Raw genomic sequence first — 13,809 nt, 5'->3', positions numbered from 1 at the left:
TGACAAGTTGTTTGGGAAAGAGTTTTGAGATGGCATGCTAAGACTCGATATCCTAAAAGTCTAGTGGGTTTTCTTTGTATTTTAAAAGTGAAGAGTGTATTTCAAGATTGAGAATTTTCTGCTTTTTATAAAAAGGACTTTATAATTGGAGTAATTTTAGATTTTTAACTGTACTTAAGTGAAGATGCACATGTTTTTATCCCCTCCTTTCTTCTATTAATAATTTATTAGGTAATTTTAAGAAAGGAATATTATAGTATTATGGTGGCCAGATTCAGAAAGGTCTAGGTGAATTTACTGTCTTTCAGTTCACGTTATTCTTGTTTATATGAGTGGCTGGAGATATCACATATAATTTGAGGTTTACGTCTGGTTTTCTGTTAAGTGAATCTGATTCAGGCACAGCTATCTTCAATGGTGATTTTCCCAGCTGTAAATTAGGAACTTGGCATTGAACACCATGTGGTTTTGTGTAAGCAGAATTCAGATTGTGATGTTTTCTGTCACTTCATAATTCTAATTTTAGATTTTCAAAGTAGGATAATTCACTCCAGAAAAGTCTGAAATCTGTGATTTTCCATACACTGCCAGGTACATTGATGTCAGTGGTTTGAATCAAACTGAATATCCTTTATAAAAAATATGGTGGATCATTTTATCTGTCTACCGATAGAATTGTGACCATGGATTTTGTGTGTTTTTTTTTTTTTTTTAATTTATAAAAATACAGGTGATTCTTTGTATTTGCATTTGAAAATTTCTTGGAAACACAGAATACAGTGATACTTATGGACTTTTCCTGCAGTGGTAGTAAATGTGAAGAGTGAGGGATAAGTTTAGAGCACAGGCCTCTTACTGGTCTTTTGCTTTACTTACATTTTTTTTTTCACTTTTCTAATTACTTGTCTGAATTGCACAGGGTTTCAGTTTGAATATTGCAGGTACCATGAAGTCTTTCTTAATAGAAAATTATAGAAAATTTTCTTAATAGAAAATTGTGTAATGCCATCTACTAGATTATAAATGCCTTGAGCATAGGGGTTACTATAAATTCATCTTTGTATTCTATTGTACTTAGCTTCTCACATAACAACTATTATAGAATAAGTATAATGAGTTTGTTGAATTAAATTAGATTGACCTGAATTAGAGGGGAGGAATTAGACATTGGAAAAACAGGGATGAACTTAGAGAAGCTAAGTTTTGTGGTCATTTGAGGTATCTTGTTAATTTAGTTTTAAGTAATCAAGAATGGTGATGTTTTATTCATCTCTAAAACTGTTATGACTGAATGGTCAGAAATGATAGTATGTCTTGTTCTGTTACCAACTAGCAATTTACGTTTCAGTAAACTGCTCTATGTAATAATTCTGGTGTTAAAAATACCATTACTCAAAAATTAGCTGGGCGTGGTGGCACGTGCCTGTAATCTCAGCTATTCAGAAGGCTGAGGCAGGACAATCTCTGCACCCAGGAGGCGGAGGTTGCAGTGAGCCGAGATTGTGCTCCAGCCTGGGCGACAGAGCGAGACTCTATCTAAAAAAAAAAAAAAAAAAATACCATTACTGGTTTCAGGGGATACATCTCATGAATTAATTTTTAGACTGATTTCCTAAGTCTTTTTTCCCAACCCTCTATTAAAAAAATTAATGTGTAATTTACATATATCACAAAATGTATGGATAGAGGGTGTATAGTTTGCTGAACTCTGATAAATATATACCTGTGTAACAATACTCCAATCAAGATACAAACATTTCCATTTCCTCAGAGAATTCCCTCATTCCCCTTGTAGTCTTTCTCCATACCATTCTCCCCCAACCCCTGGTGTCTACTCTTCTGATTTCTGTTACGTATATTAGTTTTGCCTGTTCTTGAACTTCATATAAATGAAATTGTATAACATGCATTCTCTATTACTGGCTTAATTTATCTAACATGTTTTTGATTTTTTATTATATTTGTGAAGCTTTTTGAATAGTGTAGTGAAAAATGTTAGAGAACATCTTGTTATTGGTGAGAAAATTCCTGCGAATGTTAATATTTAATTCAGAGATTAAAGAAGAATCTATGTAAAGTGACAATACCTACAATATCCTTTTTTGACCCAAATGGGAAGTAGTTCTTTTGATATTTTGAATATTGAATATTGGAATATCTTTGTGAATACAAGGTCCGGTTTAATCTGGAAATTAAAATCTTCATTTGTTTGTTTTGTCAGCATAAGTCAGTTTTGTCCTAATTATTGAAAACTGACTTTTCTGAGAAGATCATCTTTCAGGTTTGGGAGGAAGAAAACTATTCTTATTTAGTTTTTAAACTCATATTTGTTTTTTTTTTTTTCGTGTTGTTAGGTAAGGTTATGTAGACATGGGCCTCTGTTACTTTGACAGTGCTTTTGAAACAGCTCATAGTTCATTGGGCGACATAAGTCAAATATGTATTGCTTAACTCTTGGTATCATCTTTATTTTTTCAAAATTGTAAAATACTGGTAAAATTGATCATCTTTACTATTTTAAAGTGTACAGTTCAGTGGCATTAAGTACTTTATATTGTGCTGCCATCACTATCATTCATCCATAGAACTCATCTTGCAAAATGGAAACTTCATCATTATTTCTTAATTTAAAAAACATTTTTCAAAAAGGGATTATAATACTAGCTTCTTTATTCATTTAAATTGGGCCTAGTAATTAAGTTTATAAAAATATTTTTGGCTAAAATAGATAGTCATGAAAATGATATGGACATGCTTTATCACATATTTGTAGTCTAGCCTTTTGTTATTAGACCCAAATCTTTTCTTTTTTTTTTGAGACAGAGTCTCGCTCTGTCACCCAGGCTGGAGTGCAGTGGCCGGATCTCAGCTCACTGCACGCTCCACCTCCCGGGTTCATGCCATTCTCCTGCCTCAGCCTCCCAGGTAGCTGGGACTACAGGCGCCGCCACGTCGCCCAGCTAGTTTTTTGTAGTTTTTAGTAGAGACGGGGTTTCACCGTTTTAGCCAGGATGGTCTCGGTCTCCTGACCTCGTGATCCGCCTGTCTCGGCCTCCCAAAGTGCTGGGATTACAGGCTTGAGCCACCGCGCCTGGCCGACCCAAATCTTTTCTATGAATGCGTGTCTCCTTATTGGAATTTATTGTAAATTTTTCTTAAATCACACCTTTAAATATCCTCTTTAATTTCTAAGTATAGTGATACAGTTGCAAAATAGTCTCAGTGGAGATTGTCCTAAATTTTTATAGTATTGTGTCTTGACAGAATTTTTTTAAAAAGCAAGTAGTCCTTATCAAACTGTTGTAAGTAGTCAACTTTTTCATGGGAACAACTACTTCCACTGCTATCTTACAGATTTTTAGAGATATTTAGTAAAATTATACATTAATAGATATAACCCAGATAAAAATGTTTGGAAACAAAAATAGTTGTTTCTTGATAGTTTACAATTCAGCTAATGGGAGCTTAAGTGCTAGGTCTTGTCTTATTAACCTCTACCCCTTCCTTCACACTGTGAGAATCAAAGGTAATGGAGAGCATTGGTTAATATCATGACCCATGAATTTGTTATGTGGCAATTAATGAAAAGAACTTGTAGCATGGATAGTAAGTTGATAATTTGAAAGTTTTTTTTTTTTTAAAGTTTCACTATCTTACAGCTACCAATTGTCAGTCTTCTTTTCTGTTGTTACAAATAGTGAGTTCATACTGTAAAATAAAATTATAGTTTTTGTTTTAGTTATTGCTGTGTAACAAGCTACCCCAAACTTAGCAGCTTAAACAACTGTGTCATTTTCTCATAATTTTGTGAGTCAGGAATTTGAGAAGGGTTTTGCTGGTCTTTGCATAACTGGCAGAGTGCAAGTTTGATTAGGTGTGTTCTTGTTCTGTCTTTGTGTGCTCTCTCCACATGGCTAGTTGGGGCTTCTTTATAGCATGGTAGTCTCAGAATAGTCAGATTTCTTATATGGAGGGTGGTTTTCTCCAGAGTAAGTATTCATAAGACAGGAAGTGGAAGATGCCTATTTCTTAAGGCCTGGGCCCAGAAAATGGCACATTTCTCACTCATGCTACCAGTCAAAGGTTCCACAAAGCTCACCCACATTCAGAGGTGGGAGACATAGACTTCTTCTCTGTAGAAGGCACACCAAATAATTTGTGGCCATTTAAAATCTGCCAAAGGTTTAAATGGTGTATATAATTAATGGCATTCTTATTTTTAAAATCCTGAGAATATTTCTGGTAGATGTCAATATTGAAGGCTATGGAAGAACACATAGGTCTCCATTTGACTGATTCAAATTATAAATGAGTATGAAACACCTAGAGAGAGTAAAATTGACAAAGGATAGAATGCTGAGCACAACTTCTTTATGATAAGGAAATTATCATAAATTTTACAGTAGAATTTCTGTAAAATTTCTATTTATTAATCCAACCCTTGTTCTCCCACAATTAGGTGTGAGTTAATGCCTCATAGCATTAAAAAAAAAAGACAAGGAAAATGAAATTCAATAATGTGTACAGATGAATTTGAGTTACAATCTTTTGGCATGCTGCAGATCCCATTTGGATTCCTGGTAACAGACATTTTAGACCACAGTATGAGATACTTTTGTTAAGTGGACTAGGTCTGAGTATCATGTTTGAGAAGGCAGCATTTTAAAATGAATTTGACATTTATAAGTAATTTTTTTCTTTGGTACTTAAGCTGTGCATAGTGTTATTTTTGTATATAAGGAGGTAAATTTTACCTTGGATTTTTAAATATAGTGTCTTGTATCATCTGTAATGATAAAGAACAGATTTTCTCAGTAACATTTTTTCAGTGACAGTTTTTCATGACCAGTGAATGATAGCTGAAGAAACTGAAAAATTTCTGAAATTATCAATATAAATCATTTATTTCCACTAGACTTTGCTATGCTTTGCTGTTCAAAGTAAATATAACTTTTCCTAAGATTAGTCAACATTTATTGAGTTTGCGTCATGCTTGTTAGATGCTGAGAATAGATCAAAGTTTGATCTCTGTGTTTTATTTAATTGATATCAAATGAACTTAATTAGTGATGATGTTGAATTTTTTTTAATACAAGAATGAAAATGCCCTTTCTCTTTGTGATTGTTTGGTACTAGTTATTAACTTTGTTCCCATTTTGTATAAATGTTGTGTATTAGAAGTTAGAGGCAGTTTTCTGTGGAAGAGTATTTCTACTTGATTTTGTGTTATTTAATATATAGATGTTTTGAATAGCAGCATAAAGTTAAATGTATAAATTTAATATTATTGCTGTATTGTAATCTTTTTCTGTTGAATTTTTTGGCTTGCATTATTATAGTCCAGTAAACTATTTTGTATCTGTTATCTTTATGGTGATGTATCTTTTCTTCATATAAAATAAAAAACTTTGAGAACTCTGCATCCAAAATACTAAATATAAAAGTTTATAAATTATATTAAAATATGTCTCAGATTATATAGAGTGATACGTAGTCATTGTTACCTTCAAATTAGCCACTTGGTGAAATATGTCACTTTTTAGTTGCTAGACTATGTTTAAAAGCTGTAAAATACTGGCGAGCCACAATTTAAGACCACATAAAATGTGAAAAGATGGTTTATGGAAACAGATTAGAATTTATTTTCATTATGGAATGCTTTGTTTTCAAAGTTTGTTGAAAAAATATATTTTGATGTATAATAAAGGTATATAGTATGATGTTTGTGAGATTATTTTTCAATACTTTAAAAATACTTTTTTTCATAAGTAACAATATAATAGTACATTTCAAATAAAAAATTTATTCAAATCTGAATCTCCCTTACAAAGCTAATGATTTTATATCCCCCTTTAATGTGTTTTATTTGAATGTAGTAGGTACGCTTTTTAGAGACTTCTTTTATGGAAAATTGTAGGTAGAAGTATATACATGTAAGGTAAGTGTACAGTAATGAAAATGGAAAATCAAGTCACTGAAATTTTGTTTGTATATCTCATATTATATTGTAAGTGATTTAGTTATTTTCTTTGATTTTCATGCAACTCGAAGTATATCCCTCACTAATAGTTATGTTTAATTTCTCCCATCCATTTATGTTAATACATACATACATGTGTACTCACACACACACGCCCCCCCCCACACACATTTTCTTTTTTAAAGTTGTTGTAGGCAGAGTAATGTCCTTCAAAGGTATTAGGTCCTAGGAACCACAAATGTTACCTTATGTGGAAAAGGGTTTTTGAAGATATGATTAAGTTAAGGGTCTTGAGATGGAAAGATTACTCTAGATTATCTGTGTGGGTCCTAAATACTATCACAAGTGTACTCATAAGAGATAAACAGAGGCATAATCTACAGACATACAGCAGAGAAGGCAGTGTGAAAAAAGAGTAGAAAGAGATTTGAACATACTAGCCTTGAACATTAGAGTGAGGAGGCTACAAACCAAGGAATACCAGCAGCTTTTAGAAGCTGGAAGAGGCAAGGCTTGGATTCTCTCCTAGAGCCTCCAGAGGGAGCCAGCCTTCCCAACTCTTTGATTTCAGCCCAGTTTGAACTTCTGGCCTCCAGAATTGTGAGAGAATAAATATCTGTTGTTTTCATCCACCAAGTTTTGGTACTTTGTTACAGCAGCCACAGGAAACTGTTACGAGTGAATATACATTTTTGAAATCACTGAAAGATTTAATTATAAAATAGGAAGGGATCGCCGTCTTAATTGACCCTTTTCCTTTGACCCGCTCCTCTCTTCCTTTGACGTGAACATATTCACATGTGGACTTCTCTATTCTTTTTACTATTATTACATCCTTATACGTTGGGTCACAGCTTTAATATCAGCTCCACAGATGAGCCCTCTTTTACCACTGAATTCTTAATTTTTTCCCTGTATCAGTCCCTTTTTTGTTTTCTGTAGCATTCATCATGTACATTCTTGGGGTGAGGAAAATCTTAACCACCATTGTAAATCTACAAGCTAAAAAGAAAGATATATTTGTATGAAACTTAACAGTTGAGTGGAAAGATATACCACACAAACAATTGGTAAAAATATGTACAGTGCAGAGAAAGGACAGAGTTGATATCTGTTCTATATGATAACTTCTTAGATGACAAAAAGGAAACAAACAGCACTATACGAAAATGAGCAAAAGATATGAAGAAGCCAATCCAAATGGCCAACAACATATGAAAAGATGTTCTAACTCACTAGTGTGATATATAACTTCATCATATTGCCTCCTTCAGCCCCCACCTTTAATGAAAAGAGAGAGAAAGAGAGAAAAGAACCAGCAATAACATTGTATTGGCAAGAACCTAAGGAAAGAATTAGTTTTATATTTTGCTGGTAGAAATGTGAATTAGTAGAGCCTTTGTAGACAGTGGTCTGATAATATCTATTAAAAATAAAAAATGTATTTATGCCGGTTGACCTTACAATCTTACTCTTTGAAATCTAACTCATAGAAACATGCTTCCATATATAAGCATTTCTGTATGAGCATTTGTTTCTAGTGGCAAAAACTGGAAATGCAATTTATGTCTATCAGTAGGGGAATTGTGAATGTATTTATTATGTATCTACATAATATATCTGCATAATAGAATCTTAGTAGTCATTAAAAAGAATGAATCAGATATGCACCAGTAAACTTGGTGGGATTTGCATGGGGAATTATTACATGAGAACAACTAAGATGATTAAAAATGTGTGTGGCAGCCAGGCACAGTGGCTCATGCCTATAATCCCAGCACTTTGGGAGGTCAGGGTGGGCAGATCACCTGAGATCAGGAGTTCGAGACCAGCCTGGCCAAAATGGTAAAACCCCGTCTCTACAAAAGTACAAAAATTAGCTTGGCATGATGGTTGGTACCTGTAATCCCAGCTACTCGGGAGGCTGAGGTGGGAGAATCGCTTGAACCCAGGACGCGGACGCGGATGCGGACGCAGAGGTTGCAGTGAGCCGAGATCGCGCCATTGCACTACAGCCTGGGCGACAGAGTGAGACTCTGGCTCGGAAAAAAAAAAAATATATATATATATATATGTGTGTGTGTGTGTGGCATCTTGTATTAAGAAATGTAGTGATAACACCATTATATATGTAGACATATGTATGAGAATAGAGATATATAGTAGGTGGTTAACTTGGACCATTTTAGTGGGCAAATGTTGTGGGAGAGAAGTTGGAGAGCGTATTTGAGGTAGGGAAACATGCCTACTAATTTATGCTTTAAAGTTAAAATTAACATTTATGTGTTTATGTATAAAGATTTTTTAAAAATTGCATGTGATGACATTAATTTAGTATAGCTCCTGTGGAAAGTGATGCAGTAAACCATGTCAAGCAGTGTTCATACTCTTTGAGCTAATCATTCTATATCTGAGAGTTCATATTAAGGTATTAAATTTAAAGAAGAAAAATATTAATGTGTAAAGACATCATTGTGGCATTAACTATGTAATATGGAATATTATATGCTAGGAAAGATAATAAAGTTTATCCAGCATAAACTCATGCTGAAACTTTCTCTTTTTGGACTTTAAATCTAGAAAAATGGTCACATTGATGGGATGTTACACACATGTAAATAATACAATTATGAAGACTACAATTATAAAGGCTATTACTTAGAACTATAGATTATATAATAAATGAAAAAGAACTTATAATTGCATGTACAATTAAAATATATATGTATTTGAGTACTAGAAGGAGATAAGATAAAATGAAAACAGCGTGAGGGGATTATAGTAAATTGTTTTTATCTTGTTTTGACAGTAAAATCTGGAGAACAGCATTGCTCAAATATTAGCAAAATTTAGAAGAAACACTAAAATTTAATATCTAGCTCTTTTAACTGTGGAATATATTTTCTTTATAATAAAACAATTTTGTAATTTTGCCGTAGGCATTGGCAGAATGTTTAAATTTGGAATTAGATTGGTGTTTCTATCAATAGTTACTCTGAAAGCTGCAGTGTCATGACTCATTAAAGATAAATCTTTGATTTCATGTGCCATATTTCTTACTGGGGAAAAAAACTAGGTCTAAGTCCATTTTACTCTTTCTAATAGTTTCTTTCTATCTGTTGATTCCCTCTTATGCATGTTTTCTACCATTTTCACAGTGTTCTTGTATTAATCACAGTTTTTAAAAAAGTTTTTGTCTTAATGCTTTAATGTATAGATTATCTCTTGGTCTAGTTTTGTTGATTACTTCTTGACTTTTTTTTCCTTTTTGTTTATCTCACAATTTTTGCCACCCGCTGTAAAAAACTGAGATGAATTGTATTTATTCTCTGAAATGGGAACACCTACTCTTCTGTCAGGTCATTGGTATGTGTTTCTAAAATAAACTAATGTGTTATGGAGCTAAGGCAGATTGGTGATAAATTTGTAAAGCAATTGAAGGAAAAACGCAGTAAGTCAAAACACATTTTAAAAGAGACACATGTAGTTTATTTTATATAAATGGAATTTTTCGTTATATGACCTTTTGAGATTGACTTTTTTTTTTTTTCTTCACTCAGCGTAATACCTTTGAAATCTCTCCAACTTGCGTGTGTCAGTAGTTCTTTCCTTTTTATGGCTGATAAGTATCATAGTGGTAGTGATGTGGCACAGTTTGTTTAGCCATTCACTTATTTTAGGACATTTTGGTTGTTTCCAGTTTTTGGCTGTTACAAACAAAGCTATGAACAATCATGTACTGGTTTTTGTGTGGACATAAGTTTTCATTTTCCTGAGATAAATACCAAGGAGTGCAATTGCTTGGTCTTATAGGAAGTATATATTTAATTTTTAAAGAAATGGAACAACTGTTTTCCCAAGTGGTCATACTGTTTTACACTCTCACAAGAAAAAGTGGATCTTTCAAACCAGAAATGTTGGAAACAGCCACTTTCTCCACATCCTTGCCAGCATTTGGTATTGTCATTACATTTTATTTTCGCTACTCTGGTAGGTATGTGGCGGTGTCTCATTGTGGCCTTAGTTTCCGTTTCTCTAAAGACTGGTGACGTTTGACATCTTTTTATTTGCTTAGTTGCTATCCCCTTTGTATATCTTCTTTGGTGAAATGTCTCTGTCTTTTATCTATTGAAAAGAACATGCTTTCTTTTCATATGTGCATGGAACCTTCACCAGGATAAGCCATATCCTTGGTCATAAAACAAATTTCAGTAAATTGAGAAGCATTTCCTGTTCTTTTTTCCTGAAAAAGTTTGTGTACAATTTGTGTTCTCTCTACTGACTCCTGAAACTTGTCTGGTTTCAGAGGGTGGGAGGGTTTTCTGCCTTTCCACCAAGTGTCAGCCTGCAGTTTTGCTTTGTATGAAGAATAGTTCTAGGATATGAGTAGCTAATCATTTCCTTCATTTCTCAGGTAATCTAATCTATCCTCATCTTTCTCTTGAGTACTTACTAGAGTTCTCGATGGGCATTTGGGTTGTTTGTGGGATTTACTGTTGCAAACAGTGTTACCATGAATATTCTTGTGCAAGACTTCTGGTATACATGGGTGAGAGTTTCTCTAGGGCATGTTACTAGAAGAGGAATTTCCCAAAGTATACCTGTGTTCTTGTAGGGCATGGTGGCTCACACCTGTAATCCCAGCACTTTGGGAGGCCAGGGCAGGCAGATCACCTGAGGTCAGGAGTTCAAAATCAGCCTGGCCAACATGGCAAAACCCTGTCTCTACTAAAAATACAAAAATTATCTGAGCATGTTGGTGGGCACCTGTAATCCCAGCTACTTGGGAGGTTGAGGCAGGAGAATCCTTGAATCCAGGAGGCGGAGGTTGCAGTGAGCCGATATAGCGCCATTGCACTCCAGCCTGGGCGACAGAGTGAGACTCCTTCTCAAAAAAAAAAAAAAAAAAAAAAAAGTCATATTAGGACTGATCACCTTGTTATCATATAAAGTTGTTATACTGTCGTATTAAATATACTGTCATATTTTTCTTCTAATTTTGTCTTGAGGTCTCTCAAGTGGGTGTAAACTCTAGCCCTGCCCTGAGGGGATGCCAGGGGATTTGGTCATATGGATGCTTATAATGGGCCTTTCACAGGATACTTCTTTATCCCTGTGGACAGCCTGGGTGTTTGACATGTGACCAGGTGTCCTTCTCGTAACAAACATGGAAGTTTGTTTATACTGTAACAAATATGGAAGTTTGTTTATACTGTAACAAACATGGAAGTTTGTTTATACTGTAACAAACATGGAAGTTTGTTTATACTGGCAGATGCCCTTTTGGCGCTTGCCTGACCTGTGTCCAGTTTATTCTTAACAAGTTAGCTATTCTCTAGGAGAGCCCTGACCAGGAAAGAAGTTAGATTTAGATGTGTTGGTCAGGTGAGGCACAGAGGAGGCAGCACAACCAAACATAGGAAATAACAGAAGCAGTATATTACTTACGGATCCCACAGAAAAGAGGGCAGCATGTTTCTCAGGGCCAGATGGTAAGGGGGAAGACATCTGGGGCTCCACCAGTGGGTGGGGAGAGAGAGAGAGAAAGAGAGGGAGAGAGCAAGGAACCTGTGAGTCAAAGCCATTATTGGGGTCTAGGGTGTTACCAAAGAGTTTTCCTGCAGGGAATTCTAATTGGTGGGTGATGTGGTTTGGATCTGTGTTCTCACCCAAATCTCAGGTCAAATTGTAATCCCCAGCGCTGGAGGTAGGGCCTGGTGGGAGGTGCTTGGATCATGGGGGCAGTTCCTCATGAATGGTTTAGCACCATCCCCTCCATGCAGTGCTGTTCTTGTGATAATGAGTGAAGTTATCCTGAGATCTGATTTAAAAGTGTGTAGCACCTGCCCCCAACTCTTGCTCCTGCTTCTGCCATGTAAGATATGTCTGCTTCCCCTCTGCCTTCTGTCATGATTGAAAGTTTCCTGAGGCTTCCCCAGAAGCCAAGCAGATGCCAACATTGTGTTTCCTGTACAACCTGCAGAACCGTGGGCCAATTAAACCCCATTTCTTTACAAACTACTCAGTCTCAGGTATTTCTTTAAAGTAATGTGAGAACAGACTAGTACAGTGGGTTTACAGCAAACAGACTTCAATTCCTTGGTGATGCTATGACTGAGAGATGGTCACTGCAGCTTATCTGGGCAGTCTGCGCAGGGTATGGGAGTCAGTAGGGTGACTCGACAAGGTTGTATCTAGCTGTCCCATAGGGAAGTTGTTCCTGGGAGGCGATCGTATAAGGTAGATATCTGGAACAACAACATGGAAGAACTAGGTGGAGGCAGACAACTGAAAACTGTGTTGAGTGTGACTGAGCCCGGTTTCTGATATGAGAAAGTTAAACATATTTAAAATGTATGCCAAGGCAACATAACATTATTAGAATTCACTACATTCACCAAAAATATATAACATCAAATAGGTAGCAAAAATTTGATAGACTGATATAGGTAAATTAGTACCTCTACTATTAAAGTAGGAAATTTTAAATTAACGTTTGTGATTATTGATAGATAAAAAAATCAGCAAAGGATATACAATATATGAATAATACAGTTCATGGATATATAGAGAATTCAATATGTAAAGAATGAAAAAGATATATAACATAAATCAGAGATTAAAAAGAAAGTGAGAATACTGTTAATTATATGTGATCTATGTAAAAATAGACATTTCTAGGAAAATATTACTTGTAAAAACCGAGGGAGAAATTAAAAGTTTGAATCTTCCCACAAAGAAAGCAACAAGTCCAAATGGTTTGCCAATAAATAACTCTCTACTAAAATTTTGAGAAATAGGTTATTCCAATCTGTTGCAATCTTTTTTAAAATTGATACAAATGGAGGATGATTCCCCAGCAAGTTCTGAAAGCCCAGCATAATCCTGACATCCAAATCGAAAGAAGATACTAAAACAGATGACAATTACAGATGTATTTCACTTTTTAATATAGAGCCGGTAATCCCAAACAGGATAGTAGCAAATTGAAGCTGACATTTAAAGAAGACAAACATCATTGCCAAATTGGATTTTTCCCAGGTATGCAAGGATGATTTACTAATAAATGATCCATAAATGTAAGCAACATTTACACTGATAGATTAAAAGTGAAAAACCATATAATAGATACAGAAAATCATTTGATAATCAACATAAATTCATGATAAGAATGCTTATTAGCAAATTAGGAAAAGAGGGAACATCTCTGAACTCAAGAAATATTTATAAAACAACCAGTCAACCAACCATCATCAGCAGTCTTCCTAAATGGGGATAGATGAAAAGATTCTCTTAAAGTCAGAAATGATAAAAGCATGCTTATCACATGATCTGATTAGTATTGCTACATAACAAATCCAAATTTAATGGCACAAAGCAACTGTTTTATTATGCTTATGAATTCTGAGGGTCAGAAACTTGGACAATGCGGAAGAAGGCTTTTTTTTTTTTTTTTTTTTTTTTTACAGCTCCACTCTTTTCAGTGCCTCAGTTGGGATGATGTGAACGTTGAACACTGGAGGTGACTTGCTGGCTAGGGGCTGGATTCATCTTAAAGTATCTTCATTTAGCCGGGCGCGGTGGCTCAAGCCTGTAATCCCAGCACTTTGGGAGGTCGAGACGGGCGGATCACGAGGTCAGGAGATCGAGACCATCCTGGCTAACACGGTGAAACCCCGTTTCTACTAAAAAATGCAAAAAAACTAGCTGGGCGAGGTGGCAGGCGCCTGTAGTCCCAGCTGGTCGGGAGGCTGAGGCAGGAGAATGGCGTAAACCTGGGAGGCGGAGCTTGCAGTGAGCCGAGATCTGGCCACTGCACTCCAGCCTGG

General features: G+C 35.3%; 1 protein-coding gene across 13 annotated transcripts in view; it reads left to right on the top strand.

The window, feature by feature from the left end:
* The window catches only part of CCDC91 (coiled-coil domain containing 91), a 367,727-nt gene that overhangs the window by 36,271 nt on the left and 317,647 nt on the right, over positions 1–13,809 (top strand). The window contains exon 1 of one of the 13 annotated variants that reach the window (XM_033222548.1): positions 10,352–10,366. The exons of the other annotated variants lie outside the window; for them this stretch is intronic. The gene's annotated coding sequence lies outside the window, so the exon portion shown is untranslated. Of the gene's footprint in view, positions 1–10,351; positions 10,367–13,809 lie in introns of those variants that run through there. 13 annotated transcript variants of the gene reach the window in all.

The sequence above is a fragment of the Trachypithecus francoisi genome, unplaced genomic scaffold (genome assembly GCF_009764315.1).
Source record: "Trachypithecus francoisi isolate TF-2019V2 unplaced genomic scaffold, Tfra_2.0 Lachesis_group11, whole genome shotgun sequence".
NCBI classification, from domain to species: Eukaryota; Metazoa; Chordata; class Mammalia; order Primates; family Cercopithecidae; genus Trachypithecus; species Trachypithecus francoisi.
This window is presented reverse-complemented; position numbering and strand designations above follow the sequence as displayed.